Source organism: Hyperoodon ampullatus (assembly GCF_949752795.1).
Source record: "Hyperoodon ampullatus genome assembly, chromosome: 6".
In the NCBI taxonomy this organism is placed as follows: domain Eukaryota; kingdom Metazoa; phylum Chordata; class Mammalia; order Artiodactyla; family Ziphiidae; genus Hyperoodon; species Hyperoodon ampullatus.
In genome coordinates, this window is record NC_136919.1 from 755,152 (window position 1) to 772,032 (window position 16,881).

Here is a 16,881-nt window from a genome sequence, read left to right on the forward strand (position 1 = left end):
ACGCCCCCAAACGGCGGCCTGGAGGCTCTCCCAAGCCGGCCCCGCCCCACCGGCCTGACCAAGACCCTAGCCTGCCTCCCGGCTCCTCCCCGGACCCAGCCCCGCCCCTCCGGACTAACCACGCCCCCAAACAGAGGCCCGGCTCCTCCCCTCGAGTCAGCCCCGCCCCTCTGGACTTCCGCCTGGAGGTCCGCCAGCTCGCGCTTCCCGGCCCGCCGCCCACAGCTCACCAGGCCTCGTCGGCCTGGGGTGCGCTGGGGAAAGCTGTCCGGGCCCGCTGCTGACTCCGTGGCCGCGGCCGGGCCAAGGTTCCGGGCGGACCCCGCCGACTCAGGTAAGCGACTCCGGGGCGCGGGCCGAGCGTGCGAGGGGCGGGGGCTGTGGAGCACGTCCTGGGCCGGGCACTGGCCACAATTGGTGCCCCTGGGGCCTCCCGCGCCCGCGGCCGGCGCTGGACATGGGCACAGCTGGGAGGGCTCCGGGGGTGGGTCACCCTGGCTGGGCACAGCCAGTCTAGGACCCCGGGTCGGAGCCGGAGAGGAGGCCCGAGGCTCACGTGAGGAAGCAAGTCGTGGTCCTCCCCAGCGACCCTCTGGGGACGTCCGTCAGGGCGTCCTTCCACCCAGGGAGACCCTTCCCCTCTCCGTCGTTCCCTCAGCCGGCAGGACTGGTCCAGCCCCCACCTCCCGTGGCTGGCGCTGCCCCTGTGTGGGCAGGTGGGCCCCACGTGGTGCGGCCCGGGAGACCCTGGACGCCAAGCATAGAGCCCCTGTGTACCCCGCCCCCCACAAGTCTCTGGTTGACCTTAAAGATAAAACAGCCAGTTATTTTATCAGCAAAATGGGTTTATTAAGGAACAGCAGAGAATTGCAACTCAGGACAAGAGGGCTACAGCGAAAACTATAGTCAAGACCAGCTAATAAAGGAGAGGAATGTTACTTGACAGAGAAAAAGGAGGAAGTTGGGAGGGGCCGCTTGCAAGGAGAGCCCATTGGAGGAAACGGGGTTCAGGGTGGCGACGCTTCCCATTGGCTGGGCTGCTGCCGGCGGGGAGAAAGCCTCCCTTTTCCTCTGGGTCGATGTGAGGTACGTGTCTGCCTGTTTGGGGTCTGCAGACACGAGGAGTGGTGGTGTGTGAGAGCTCCCCCTTCCAGCCTTCCCGACTCCATTTTAATGAGGTTCCCTTCATTCAGTTTCACACCGTGAACACCAGAAGGTCCCCCTTTCTCCTTCACAGAGAAAGTAGAAGCCTGTAGAGACGGTGCACCTGCAGATGGAGTGAGGTGGTGCCTGCCCACAGGGCCCTGGGGCTCCATCCCCAGGAGAGGCCGGGAGCCACTCCTTAAAGTCGGGGGACCCCTACAGGTGCCTGGACCTCTCCCTTCTCAGCACACGTCCCACGGACACTCCTATTTATGTCTTATTTGCTGCCATGATCTTAGCACCTGTGTTAGGTTTTTTCAGAGAGAGTGATGATTGTTTTTTAAGGAATTAGGTCACGTACTTGTGGGAGCTGGCAAGTCCAGAATTTTCAGCCCGGGGGTGGGGGGCGGGCGGTGACAGGCTGGAGACCCAGGGAAGAGTCTAGAGGCAGACATCCCTGTTCCTCAGGGGACCTCAGTCTTTCCTCTTAAGGCCCTCAACTGATTGGACAAGGCCCACCCACATCATGGAGAGTCTCTGCTTTACCAGTGTTGTTTTGTCTACTGATTTAAAGGTTAATTTCATCTGAAAAATACTTTCACAGCAACATGTGACTGTATTTGACCAAATATCTGGGCACCATGGCCTTGTCGTGTTGACACATAAAATTAACCGTCACAGCACCCAACCCTAGAAACACTCCTGTAGATGGGCTCTGCCCTTTTCCGTACTCAGGACAGCACCCTCCAGGGTCCAGGGGAGGCTTGTGTCTCGGGAGATGTCAGAGCCCAGAGCCCAGCGGTAACACAGACACCCAACTGCCTCTGACGCTGGACTCCTCCTTCCTCAGTTGGGCCTGTGACTCTGCTCAGTTATGGCTGAGTCTCCTCCCTGTGTGGCCCTGGGCCAGCTCCCTGTACCTTACCTGTGCAGGCTTCCTTACCTGAGGACCAGGGACGATGAGGACGACCCAGCAGGGCTGCTGTGAGAAGGGCCTGCCATGACGCTTGAGAAGTGCTCAAAAGGTGTCCTGGGCCGCTGTGCCCCCGAGGACCCTGCTTCCTCACCAGTGTGGGCTCTGAGGTTCCCAAACTGCTGGCCTGGAGGTGGGCAGGGCCCGCACCGCACACGTGCTCCCTCCTCCCCGAATTCCCGTGTGGACGCTCCCTTCCTCTGACCAGACCTCCCACCCCCCAGCCTCCCCACAGCCCTGCCCGGTCCGGCCTCAGGATTCCCGCCTCCCTCGCAGCCCCAGAGGGTCCCTGAGCTCAGCTGCCCCCTCCCACCGGCCCACCTGGGGCTCTCCGTCGCTGCAGCCCTCACCCCCACCCTGTCCGTCCTTGCAGCTCACGCCCTCCACCTGACGAGCCCCGCCCACCGGGGCCTCTGGTCCCCGGTCCCTTCGTCCGGGCTGAAGGAGCTTGGCCTCGCCGACTGGTCTCTGTCCCCCTTGACCGTGAGCCTCAGGGGGGTCACACGGGCCCCGTGCGGGCACTTGCTCCGCCCTCGGCCCAGCTCCTTCCTCATCATCTCCTCGGGCCCCACCTCTGCCCCATCCTGCCTCCCAGCCCAGGACCCGGCCCCCTGGCCCCCTGGCTCCCGGAGGAAAAGCGGCAGCTGGAAGGGGGTCCGCGCCTCCTCCCTGGGAACGCGCTGCTCCCGCGGGGCCCACCTGGGCCGGGCGCTGCCCCCTATTCATCCCCACGTGTCTCCCTGGGGTGCTCCCTCTAGGTATCACTTCCCCCCTCGAAACAGATGTTTGTCTTCGCATCTTGAACAAAACACTCCCCTCCTGTGCCCACACCATTTCTTTGTTCCCCTTTGCAGCAAGACTCTTTGAAAGGATTGCCAGTACTCAGCGTCTCTGTTACCTTCGCTGGGTGCTTTTTAGAAACTACGGTATGATTCACGTATCATAAAGTTCATTTTTAAAGTGTACGATTCAGTGTTTTTGTCACATTGACAGAGTTGTGCAGCCATCACCACTAACTCATCCCCCGCTGCAGTCAACTCCCTGTCACGCCTCCCCCAGCCCCGGGCAACCGGTGGTCCAGACTCTGTGCATTCGCCTCTTTTGGACAGTTCATATAAGTGGAATCATAAAGCGTGTAGATTTGTGTCTGGCTTCTCTCCCTCAGCATCGTGGTTTTGAGGATCATCCACGTTGTAGCGTGTGTCAGTTCTTCATTCCTTTTAAGGCTGAATTACATGCTGTTGTGTGGATGGACCGGTTTTGTTGATCCACTGACGGGCATTTGCGTTGCTTCCACTGTTTGGCTCTTGTGAATCACACTTGTGTGCACGTGTTTGTGTGGCCGTGTGTTTTCCATTCTCTTGGGAGCCGGGTCAGGTGGTCACTGTGTGTAGCTTTTTGACTGTTTTCCCATCGTGCTTTTTACTCTTAATCCTGCTCCAGGCAGCCTTCCCACCAGGGTTCCACCCAAGCACTTGTCAGGGTTTCTGGTGGCTTCCTTGGGGCTCGTCCGCCCGGGACACGCCTTCTCCGGGTCTCCTGTGCTCCACCCCCAGCCCGCCGCCTCTTCCACCTCCTCTGGCTCTGTCCTGGGGCCCTGCCTCTGTGCACTCACCACCCGGGGTCCCGTTGTTTGAATCACTCTCCGGGTGTCCTCTGTGCCCACTACTCTTCACCTTTTCTATGTCCATAATAAAAAGATGACACAGTACCGTCCCTGTGCCCGCCAGTGTACACGGATTACTGTTGCAGCTCTGTTCCTAATAGCCCCAAACTGGAAACAGCCTAGATGCCCTTCAGGGGGCGCTGGTCCAACAGACTGTGCGTCCACACTGAGGGAGCCCACTCAGCAAAAAGGATGAGCCTTGGGCACACACAGCAGCTTGTGTGCATCTCAAGGGAGTGTGCCGAGTGAACACAGACCCCGAAAGGCCAGACTGTGTGGTTCCGTCTATGCAACTTGCTTGGAATGACAGAGGATGTGAATGGAGATCAGATGGGCGACCTGGGGCGGCTGTGACGGGGCAGCAGGAGGGCCCCACGGCGCTGGGGCGTTCTGGTTTGCGACTGAAGCAACACAAGGGCCTGGTTGTGATTTGGGGTATGTGTGTATGGGTATATGGGACATCTATTGTTATTTCTTACAAGTATATGTATAGCTACAGTTATCACAAAATAAAATGTTTAATTTTTAAAAATCCTTAAGAAGATTTCAGTTACAAGTTTTTTATTTTACAGATAGCCTGAAAATTGGAGTGATTAAATGACCTCTAAGGTTCTTCCAGCTCTAAAATTCAATACTTTAGAGGTTGTTTAGAAAAACTTCCTTGTATCTGAGCTAAAATCTATTCCCCAGGGGACCTCCCCCCGTGGTCCAGTGGTAAAGAATCCGCCTTCCAATACAGGGGACACGGGTTCGAGCCCTGGTGGGGAACTAAGATCCCACGTGCTGCGGAGCAACTAAGCCCGTGTGCCACAACTACTGAGCTTGTGCAGCCGCAACTACAGAGTCCACGGACCACAACTAGAGAGAGAAAACCCGCACGCCACAACTAGAGAGAAGCCTGCGCGCCACAAGGAAGACCCCACGCGGCCAAAAATATAAATAAATAAACTCTATTCCCCAGTAGCTGCAGAGGTGCCTGGAGCAGCTGTGGCCCAGAGAGCCCCAAGCCAGCCTTGGCCAGGACGTTGTTCGGCCGCTGCTGCCTGTGAGAACTTCCCAGGCTCCTCCTCCGTGGGGGCGGGGCTGCTGAGATTGGTAGGATCCTGTGATTCGTAAATCAGTAGAGGCCGGCACAGGGGCCGTGACCTTAGTGAGGACAAGACTCAGTGGCCAGCTTGGCGCTGGAACTTACTTCCAGAAGAGTTCAGTAACTGGTTGGTTCTGGAGCACAGATGTCAATCAAATGGGCAGGAATTGGGTACTTGGGAATTGATTTTCGCCCAGCACAAAGAATTTTTGTTTTCTTTTTAAACAATGGGCACTTCCAAGAAAAAACAAAGTGCCACATAAGATTTTTCTCTCAGGAAATAAAAACAGGCTCAGATGTGATAGGGGCACTTGGTGTCCGAGGCCAGCCGTGTGGGTCTGGGTCCCCCCAGGCTGTGTCCATCGCACAAGGCCACGGAGAGCCTCCCAACTCAGAGCTCGGTGACCACGCTTCTCCCCGGGGCTCAGCTGGGGCATTGGGTGGGTCATCAGACCCACCGCTTCAGGTGTTTACAGGCTGCCAAGGTGAACACATTCGTCGAGGACCCTGCCCCTGCCCCGCCAAGAGTCCCCGCCCCGCCAAGAGGTCTTAAAGAAGAAAAGCACGAATGACAAGGAAGGGCGGCATTCAGACAAGAGCCGGGGCCCCTCCAGCCGGGGCAGCCCACGCTCCAGGGAAGCCACGCACACAGCAAGTGGCTCCAGGTGAATCTCCTTGGAGGGTCAGAGTCGAAAGGAGAATGTAAAACAGGAGACTTTCAGTTCTGTCCTGTAGGATCCCATGGTGAAGGGCTGCATCCTCCAGGGGGCTGGCTGGCTGGGTGCATGGGACCTGGAAGCAGCTGGGCACCCATCTCTGCTTTTGCGCACGGAGACCCCCTGCAATTTCAGACCAGAGACTGTGCTGCTGCTTGTCCCTGAGCTAATGTCCACTCACAGCACCCCACACGGCCACCAGCGTCCTGCCCCGGGATGGCTACCCTGCGGGCCAGGGCCTGTCCCTGAGCGAGGAGAAGCCAGAACGCTAGAAACTTCGAGCAAACCGACAGCAATGAGCCTGTAATACAGAACCAGAGCTTGTGAAGGAGAGCTCGTCGCGTGGAATGATCGCTGGAGCCAGTGAGCGCTGCGGCTCCCAAATTCCAGGGGTGAAGGGCCGGTCCGGGGGGGCTTCCACCTCCCAAGGAAGGAGGGCCAGTCGGAGGGAAGAGGGACGTCTGGGCTATCACGACAAAAAGGCAGGTCCAGGAAGCCTGCATTTAACCAGAAGGCATTCGTCTGCAGTGGGGAAGGAAACTGTGCCCCCAAAGTCAAAACCAAGAAACAAAAGGAAGTAGAGGGAGTTAATAAAGAGAAAAGCTTAGAAGGAAACCATGCCATTTGCAGCAACATGGATGGACCTAGAGATGATCACGCAAAGTGAAGTAAGTCAGGCAGGAAGACAAATATCATATGGTCTCACTTATATGTGGAATCTGAAGGATGCAAATGAACTTATTTACAAAACAGAAACAGACGCACAGACACAGAAAACAAACTTGTGTTTACCAAAAGGGAAGGATGGGGTGAAGGATAAATTAGGGGTTTTGGATTAACATATACACACTACTATATTTAAAATAGATAACCAACAAGGCCCTACTGCATAGCACAGGGAACTATATTCAATATCTTATAATAACCTGTAATAGAAAAGAATCTGAAAAAATATATATATAACTCAAAAAAAAAGGAGAAAGCTTAATTAAATAATTAAATCAGGAGGTACAAAACCAAAAACCAGTTATTTGTGTTTTCGTTTTTGTTTCTTTTTTTTTTTGGCCACACCGAGCGGCTTGTGGGATCTTAGTTCCCTGACCAGGGATCCATCCCAGGCCCTTGGCAGTGAAAACAACGAGTCCTAACCACTGGACCACCAGGGAATTCCCCAAAATCTAGTTCTTTGAAAAGACCAATGAAATAAACTTTTGATGAGACTAATTAAGGGAAAACAAAAGAGAAGTAAAAACTTGCTGAACATTCATGAAAGGCGAGAACCACACACGTAAGCAAGATTTACACCGAACGCCCTGATGTTATGGTAATAAATGTGAAAACCTCCTCAAGAAATCGAGGTCTCCTATCAGAACGGGCCTGGGGGAAGCAGGAGACTGGAGCAGGCAATGAGCAGAGAGCAGATGGGCTCAGAAGTTCCCGCCGTCCGGGACGTGGGCCCCCGGGCTCCCCACCAGTCCTGACTGCAGCCCCAGGACCCTGAGTCAGGACCACTGGCCGCTGCTTGAGACAGCAGATGTGTCTGGTGGTCACGGACAGCCAGCGACACAAGCGGCCGGCTCTGCAGCTCAGACCCCCGGGCATCCGGGCGGGCAGGTGGCTGGCATCCCCTGTAAAGCTAAGATTCCATCGTAGTTTATTTTAACTTTTAAGAATAACATCTGTGGTTTGATTTCTTTTTTTTCATGAATACAAAGCGGAGTGTGTTCACTGTATAACATTTAGAAAACACAAAAAGTAAAAGAGAAAACCCAGAGGACTGGCGGGTGCCCCCCGTGCCAAGTGGGTTGAGGCCCACGGGCCTTTGTTCCGACATGGCCGCTTTGGTGACACACAGCTTCGTGACACACTGGAAGGATTTGTCCCCGTGACATTAAATATTTAATGTAAAATGTGGTTTTTAAGTAGCCATTCGTCATTCCTCCGATTTCTACCTCGTTTTTGGTTGTCAGGAGGCCCTCAGTCAGAGCCGGCAGGGAGCAGGAAAGCCCACCCGAATGGCGGTGAACCCTGACCTCTACCCCTTGCCCCCACTGCAGCCTGGCACCTGGTGAGAAAGGGTCCCGAAGAGCCTTCTGGCCGAGATTCCCAGGGCTGGTTCCTTTGTGCTGCAGGAGAAACTCGACTCAGTGTGACACCATCGCAGTGACCCTTGGTGTTTAAAGTTGGCGACCTTAATTTTTAAAGAAAGGAACAATCGTTAAGTCAAATCAGTAAGTTAAAAATCACGCCTCTGGCATGGAGGGACGAAGAGATCGACCAGTGTTGGCAAGGACTCGGGGGTGGGGGGTAGTTTCCCGAGGCAGCTGCCCTGGAAGAGGCCGCGGGTTCCCCGAGAGTTAAACGCCAGCCGCCTCCGGCCCGGTGCTCACTGCCCACAGACGTGCCCGCGGCCGGGTCCACCCCGTGGCACGTTACCCAGCTGAGATGCCGCAGTGTGGATGAACCTCGAAAACATCGTGCTGAGTGGAAGGAGCCAGACAAAGGACGTGTATTACGGCTCCGTGTGCACAGAGCGTCCTGAACAGGCAAAGCCACAGGGATAGGAGCCGGGTCATGGGTGCAGGAGGTCGGAGGGCCAGGGTGGGTGACTGCTGGCGGGCACAGGCGATCTTTTGGGGTGATGACAGGCTCTGGATTAGGGGTGATGGTTAGACGTGCCTGAATATACTAGAAACACTGAATTGTATATTTTAAAAGGGTCAATTCCATGGTATGTGAATTACACCTCAATAAAGCTTTAAAAAAATCACTGAGATGTACGCACAAAAGTTTACTTCAGTTTGAATGGCTTTCAAGTTCGCGCTGTTATTTAACTGAAGCGGCCTGAGTGACCACATCTGCAGGGCCCAGGCTTTGCACCCGCATGTCTCTGGGGATCCTGGGTGGCTCTGCATTTGGGATTGGGGGCAGCAGGGTATGTCTCCCCGTAGCTGTTGTGGGGAGTGGCAGCTGGGGGTCCGGTGTTCCCTCGTCCTGCCCCGAGGGCCTGGGATTGCAGTGGAGAGGCATCCGGCCGCCTGCAGGGCCGCTCTCCTATGTGGTCAGCTGCTTTTCTCAGTCAAGACCAGTGTGTCCAGCAGAAATACGTGAGCCACACGTGTGGTTTTAAATTTTCTATAAAAAGAAAGGCAAAATTAACTTTAGTGATATATTTTATTTAACCCTGGCATACGCAACATGTTACTATTCCGACACGTACTGGATACACAGAAGTCAGTACTGAGACCATTTCGGCTGTCACCCCGTGTGCGTTCTGCGCTTACAGAAGGTGGGGAAATGGGGCCGGGAGGCCGCCCTTATCACCCTCCACCACCCCACCTGCCCCACGATGGAGGGCAGAGGGAATACCTGGGGGGACACGCAGCCAGCGCTCCCATAGTTGTGGAAAACGACACAGAAAAATGACAAAGGAAGCATGATCTGGCGCCCAAACCAGAATGCTGTGCTGACCTCTCTAGAGGTCGCTCCGTCACTCCCCGTGGTGCAGAGAGAATGCATCGTGTTCTGTGCTCTCCTGAGCCAGGTGGACAGATGGACAGATGTTGGACGGGAGGCACGGGCGGGCCTGGGCCAACAGTGTGGTTCTTTGTGGGGTCCTCCAGCTCTCCTTTCGCGGCTGTTTGAAGGGCAGCTTCGGGTCCGGACAGTGGGCGTGAGCAGCACGTGCGGGACAAGCGCGCACACAGGGCACTCCTCCCTGCGGAGCGCCCGGGCTGGGGCCTCGGTGGGACCGCTGCGGCCACACGCCCTGGGGCAGCACCGCCAGCAGAAGGGCCCAGAGACCAGCTCGGGGTGCCGCACTCCCTTCCCTGGTGCGGACTCGGCAGCTGGGAGGACGGTGCGCCCCCCGGCCAGCCAAAGAGGGTGTGCGGTGGGGATGGGTCTCTGGTTAGAGACCCCAGCCTCCTGGAGGGGCAGGCCCCCCGGGGTCGGGTCAGACTTGGGGTGGGAGGTTAGAGACCCCAGCCTCCTGGAGGGGCAGGCCCCCCGGGGTCGGGTCAGACTTGGGGTGGGAGGTGGGAAGGAGCGTCTGGGGTTAGGTCCCGGCAAGGCGCGGGGTGCCTGTGCACAGGGGCCGGATTACCTGCCCCACTCGAGGTCTGTTAAAATGACAGTAAAGACATTAGAAAAGCCAACGAGCTTGAGGGCAGAGAGGAGGGAGGAGGGGCCTTGCAGGCTGGGAAAGCAGAGCCCGCCGCTGAGGGCTGGCCGAGCCTGGCTGCAGAGCCGGGGAGGCTCCAGGCTGGAAACAGGGCCTTGGGGAGGTCTTGCGTGGGTGGGGACTGAGACCCCAGGTGGGGAAGGAAGGATTCCTTCCCGACAGACAGACGGACTGGTCTTCCAGGCCCCTGTTACCCACAGTGAGGCTCTTCCCAGGTGCCCCCCGCCCCAGGTTACCAAGCAGCCGTTCAGGGCCTCCTCTCCAGTGTAAGCAGCAGCCCCCAGACTCCGGAGGAAAACGGGACTGTGAACTGGGGGGAGGGCACTGATAGCGACCAACGAAACGAGTGGGAGCCACCAGGTCCTCGGGGGGAAAGAACTCTTGGCTATTATTAAAATTCTGATAGTGGAAATGAATAATTAATGAAAGGGTTGCAAAATAAAGTTCAGGAAATCTCCCCCAGAGGCAGAGAAGAGGAAAGATAAGAAAATTAGAGGTTCTTACAGGAAGCCTAGCATCCAAGTCAGAGGAATTCCAGGAGGAGAGAAGGGACAGCGGGAGGCCAGGACATAACCCAGGGGAACATGAGGATGTTTCCCAGGACGGAAGGACGTGAGCACGCCCAGTGGATCCTGCCCCACCCTGGATGCTGTCAGGGGAAGGTCCCCCAGGAAGAGAAGAGCAGTGTCCTACCTACGGTCGGGCATCAGGTGGCTCAGGGCTCTCAGCACTGGCGTCAGGAGCTGGAAGGACCGTCACCGTCACATCCCTGGGGACGGCCTCTCACCTACAGCCCGTGCACGGCCAGCCTTCCAGCCGAGGCTTAGTGCCCAGCGAAGACGTTTCCAGACAACCAAAGACCGGTTAAATGTCCCTCCCTTGCAGTTCTTCTCACGAAGCTCGTGGAGAATGTATTTCTCTAGAACCAGGAGGAAAACTGAGAAAGATGAAGGCTTAGAAATCAGGAAATGCCGGATGCACCAGGAGAAAAGATGGGGAGGGAGTCCTAGGGCAGCAGCTGTGCCGCCGGGCTAGAGAGCGGCCATCCAGATTGAGACAGGAGGGCAGAGGCTTGAGGAGGGATGGCTCTGGGAACAAGTGACAGACTTCCAGGCTTGTCTGAACATCCTGGGGAGGTGTTATGATGCTGTCAGAGTCCTGTTAATGATGGCCTTGCAGGAAATCCAGCAGGGAAGAAGTCGTGTTATTTTTTCTTTAATCTTTCCCCCCGTTCTTTAGATAGGATAGTGTCTGTTGATCTGTCTTCAGATTCACTGACTCTGTAATCTGCCATCTCCAATCTGCGGTCAAGCCCAATCAGTGGATTTTGCATTTCAGTTATTATACTTTTTATTGGATAACTGCCATTTAGTTCTCTTATGTAGTTTCATGTAATTTCCACTTGAACCTCTCTGTTTACTCATTTAAGACCATATTTCCCTTTAACTTTTTGAACATGTTTTTCACGCATTCTTTGAACAGTTACAATGGTTGTGTTAAAGTCTTTGCTAAATTCAACCTCTGAGCTGCCTTGGAGTTGCTTTCCATTATGTGCTTTTCTGTATTTTTCTCCCCTTGAGTGTGGGTCATATTTTCCTCTTATTTTCAGGCCTTGTGATTTTTATATTATGTACTGAACGTGGTAAATGTTACATTGTAGAGACTCTGGATTGTTACCTTCCACTGAAAAATGTTGAACTTTGTTCTAGTAAACAGTTATTTTCTAGCTGATTACCTTGAACTGGGGGGGCATGGCTTGACATTTTGTTAGGGTGGATCTTTATCTTGGTGGAACTCAACGTACAAAGTGTTCTATGGATTTTTTTATTTCTTTTTTTTTTTTTGGCTGCATTGGGTCTTCGTTGCTATGCGCGGGCTTTCTCTAGTTGCGGTGAGCGGGGGCTACCCTTCCTGCAGTGCGTGGGCTTCTCATCGCGGTGGCTTCTCTTGTTGCGGAGCACGGGCTCTAGGCGCGCAGGTTTCAGTAGTTATGGCACGTGGGCTCAGTAGTTGTGGCACGCAGGCTCAGTAGTTGTGGCACACGGGCTTAGTTGGCTCCGTGGCATGTGGGATCTTCCCGGAGCAGGGCTCGAACCCGTGCTCCCTGCATTGGCAGGCAGATTCTTAACCAGTGCCACCAGGGAAGCCCTGTTCCATGGATTTTATGGGGGCTTGGTTTTAGATTTTGGCAGAGTTGGTCTAGGGCAGGGCTAACTCGCCACGGTGGCTGCGCTGGAGCCCAGAGTGTGCAGCATTGCTTGACTGTTAGTGCCCCTCTCGAACTCTCGGCCTGGGGACAGCTGCCTCTGGGAGCCCTGGGGATCCTGCATTGCTCACCTGCACTTCTGGCCCCGAATGACCCCTCCAGCTGGTGCCCTGGCTCACAGATGCGCGGCCTCCTCCTCCACCGGAGGGACACTCTGCTCACCAGGTTCTGGGTCATGGTCTTAGCTGGGAGGTCACCCCCAGCTGGGAGCCGGCCCATCCCTGGGCCCCCCACCCTGGGCATCACCCGTCGTGCACAGCCTATTGTCCAGAAGTCGGCTGCCTAAAACGTGTCTGGTGGACGTTGTCTGCAGTGGGAGGGCCGGCCCGACACCAGTCAGTCTGCATGGCCAGAGCACAAGTTTGGAGCAAACTGAACAAGGCAGGAAAGTACCCAGAGTTCACCCCAGCTCAGCCCTGCTATGCTCCTGTCTCCTGCAAATAGCGTGTCAGCAGAAGACACTCAGAGAGCTGTTTCGGGGCCGTCGGGTTCTGCGGGGCTGGGGCATGACAGTGAGTTCTCACCTTGAGCTTGGTCAGTCAGGTGTAAGACTGGACACTCAGGAAACAACCGAATCAGCGTGTTAGTAAGAAATGTGAATGTAAATGTCCAAAAGAATAGCTAAAAGCTTGTGGGAGTTGGGAAGGAGAAAGCTCCAAGGGCTCTCCCCTCCAGGCCTGTGTCAGGACTCAGGTTTACACAGGAGGTGCCGTGTGTGTCACCGTGACATAAATCACACCGCAAATGAGGAAAAACTAGACCATCTCCGTAAATGTGGAAAAGTGTCTTGTATAAAATACACATTGGCAGGAGCCTGTCGGCTGCCTGGGAATGGTAGTACTTTGTTGCCAGCCGGATGGTTTAGAGCTGGGTGTGCCCGTGGGCTGGCTCAGGGGTCTTTGCGGTGGGTCCACCCCTGAGGTCAGTGCTAAGTGTCCCGGGTCCAGCCGGGGAAGCTGAGGCCGCCTGAGCCACCCCCAACCAAGCACAGAAGTGGGCCCTGCGTGGCTGCCCGTCAGGGCCGTTCCCTTCTGTGTGGAGCCTGCAGCCTAACTGTCCCTCTCCACTGGTCCCTTGAGCAGCTCCCTGCCTTCCCCTGAGGATGGACCCTGGAGACCCCGCCGGAGAGCCTGCTGCTGGTGACACTGCTGGTGACCCAGCTGGTGGTGAGTGTGTCCCCATGGGTGAGTCTGCACCCCGCACGGCCCAGGTCCAGCCTGGCTGCACTTGTCAGGGCTGGGCATGGGGTGGGTGTGGAGGGGGCTCTGTGTACAGGTGCATGCATGTGCACCGGGCGGGGACCCCAGGTGGGAGGCGTCCAGGCGATGTGGCTTTCTGGGGGCCTTGGACGTGTGGAGCGGCCTCAGTTGTGGACGGGAGCAGGCAGGTGGCTGCTACCACGGCCTTCCTGTCCTGAGGGCCGCGGGCGGGCACCTCCCTTTGCCCTGGGAAATGTGGCCTTGTGGTCCTGCAGTGGACCGCCTGCTGGCCACTTGCTTGATGTCTGACACCGAGGGTTGGCCATGACTGGACGGACACTTCAGGGAGCCCACACTGAAGTGTGGGTGAAGCTGGGTGCAGGGGGCTGGTGGGAACGGCGGGGTTCTCTCTGGAGCCTGGCTCTGCGCCCCACACTAAGTGTGGACACAAGGCATCTTATCGGTCCTGCCAAGAAGGAGAGAGGACGAGGGGGCTGGGAGGTGTCTGAAGAGCGAGGGCCCCCAGACTGGCACTTTCAGCCTGGGAGCCCCGGGATCCCACGTGGTCCCTGGCCCCAAGAGAGCTGAGGCTCTGGCCTCCGTTTCTCCTCCGGGAGCCCCGAACTCCTCGCGGTGGTGTCCGTGGGCTCCGGGAGGCTTTCTTTCTGAGTGTCTCCTGTGTTTGGTGAGTGTTGTGGGCAGGGCAGACGCGGGGCCACGTGAAGCCTGATCTTGCCCCGCCAAGGACAGGTGGTGACATGGAAGAGGAGACCAAGGCTGGAGAAGGAGGGGCTCCTCCCAGGCCGGGATCGGGTGTCTGGTTGGAGAGTGGGGCCCCCCTCCCTGCTGGCCCCTGGCATCCTGGGGGGCCGTCCCTGTGCCAGGCTGGGGTCCTCTGTTGGGCACAGGGGTGGGAGGGAGAGCCCCCAGCAAGTAAGTAAAGCGCTGCCCCTTCTTGCAGGTGGTGGGGAACCTGGGGCCTCTTCCCAACCTCTGCTCACCCACCCCAGGGTCCTGAGAGGCTTGTGGAGTCGGCGCCCCCATCTCCTGTGGGGTCCTCCGCAGGTGCACACAGCCTGCTCCAAGCAGAGTCTCCAGGGGGGTGCCCAGGCACCCTCAGCTGCCCGCGATGGGCTCGTTTTCTGCTCAAAATTCCCCAGACCTTCAGCCTGTGCTTTTCCCCACCTGTCCCCGTTGTGCAGAGTCTTCAGGCCCTGACACCACCCTGTTGTGACTGGGGATCAGACCCAGCCCCTGGCCTTCTGCTGTGAGTGACCTCAGGCCAGGGAAGCCCTCTTCAGTGGGCACCTCTCCACCAGGGTCTGGGTACCTCCCCCAGGATGCTTCTGGCGCCTCTGCTGGTTTTGCCAAGAGCAGAGCCCTCCTCATCTGTAGCCCCCGGACTCTGACACCCGAGGCCCCAGGGCCTCGGCTTGTCCTGGACCATCTGGATGCCACCCTCCCCCGCCTGTCCTGATGCTGGGGCAAGAGGGGAAGGGCCAGGCCGGGAAGACCTGTGGGCCTTCCCTCCCGTCCTCCCCTCTCCTGGGAACAAGAAGACATTCCCCAACTGAGAAGTCAACTGGGGTCAAAAACTGTTTTTCTCTGAAATCCTGGCCTTTGGATGAGCAAGTGTAGCTGAATCAGAAAAGCTGCCTGCTGAAGTCCAGCAGGTCCCCGGATCTCGGGCAGCAGTGGATCCCCCCTCCTTGGGAAATTCGAAAGTCAGGCAGACAGAGCTGAATCACTTCTCAGCATGGAGGGAGGGCCAGGCGCGAGCCTCCAGGAAGCCCTGTCCCCGCCCCGCCGCCCCTCACAGGCTCGTGCAGTACCAGGAGCCTCCAGGCCTGGCCCTCCCTGTGTCAGGGCTGGGGTGGGGGGCCGCCCAGCCCCTGGGGCTGTGGAACTATCCTTGGGCTGTGACCTGAGGGAGGCTGTGAAAACAGGCGACACAGCACCCACCTTCCTGGCTGTGTGACCCTGGGCAAGTTACATACCTTTCTGTTTCCTTACCTGAGAAAAATAGTTGTCGCCCTCTACTTAGCTCCATCTGTGAATGAAAGACCGCCGGCATGTGTGCTGTGGAGGCGTTAGCTGTGATCCTTTTTAGTCTTTGATCCAGTGGAATTTATTTTGCTGTGAGAGATGAGGAATGGGTCCATTCCATCCTAGAGGACCACTGGGACACCCAACAACACTGAGTTCCCCGTGTTTGGAGTCTCCCCGGCTTTCCGCTCTGTTTGCCTGCCTGCATCACGCTGTTTGATGGCGGTGGTTTTTTGACCTGCTGCATTCTGGCAGGACTAAACCTCTCGCTTTTCTCTCGTTTCTTGTTTATTTTCCCTATAGACGTCAGAATGGCTTGTTTGCTTCTACAGAAATCCGTTGCTGTTTTTACTGGATTTCATTACATTTATGGTTGGCCAAAGAGGCATCTGACGCCATCTCATCCCAGTGTCAGGCAGGGCTGCGGGCTCGCAACGCCCTCCCACAAGGTGGGGTCTGCTTCCGCCCTTGAGTGGCGCTTCCCGAGCCCTTGCCCTGGGAGCCGGGCTCAGGTGTGTGCCTGAGGCCCTGGGGAGGAGCCCGTCTAAATTCCTGACCCACAGAATCTGGGATCCTGAGAGATGAATCGCTTGTTTGGGGCCTGTTGCCTTTCTCTCTATTCTTCTGTCTTCAGCAGTGCTTTTTTTTTTTTTTTTTTTTTTTTTTAATGTATCTTTGGCTGCTCTGGGTGTTCATTGCTGCGTGCGGGCTTTCTCTAGTTGCGGTGAGCAGGGGCTACTCTTCGTTGTGGTGCACGGGCTTCTTCTCATTGTGGTGGCTTCTCTTGTTGCAGAGCATGGGCTCCAGGCACGCAGGCTTCAGTAGTAGCAGCACGCGGGCTCCGTAGTTGTGGCTCGTGGGCTCTAGAGCGCAGGCTCAGTAGTTGTGGCTCACGGGCTCAGTTGCTCCGCGGCATGTGGGATCTTCCTGGACCAGGGCTCGAACCCGTGTCCCCTGCATTGGCAGGCGGATTCTTAACCACTGTGCCACACTCAGTGTGCTTTTAAAAATAGATCTTGCACATTTTTATTACTTTTTAAAACTAGGCATGTCATCTTTTTAAAGTCCAGTTGTTCGTAGGACCTTTTCTTCCAGCAGATTTTCCGATTTGCTAGTGAAACCCAGAGGTTCCTTGTCGGTTCCCGTGCGCCCAGCTGGGTGGGCCCATTTGCTGGAGGGCCCCTCCCGCTGCTTCCTGGGGCCTCCAGGTGTGCGGTCCGGTCCCCAGGCAGCAAGGGCTTGCCTCTCCCTTGCCGGTGTCCGTGCTGTCTTTTTCTCCTCCCACCGCTGTGTGGCCTGATGTTTGGGCACCTGTGCTGGGGACAGGCGGTCTGTCTCTGGGGTGGGTGGTTTGCTGGATGAAGCAAGGCCTTGTCACCGCACTTCCCAGGTGGGGCGGCCCCCTTGGCCATCCCGGCGTGGCCAGACGTACACGGCCCACTGGGTGTGGGCGCAGGGTGGGGGCTCCGAGGGGTTTGGCTCCGTCTCCTCACCCGTAGCTCTGTCCTGGCTGTACCCCGGCTCGGGGCGCCGAGCCCCTCCCAGACGTGTACAGAACCCAGACCAGGGCCCAGAGGACCGACGGTGGGCTGGAGATAGTGG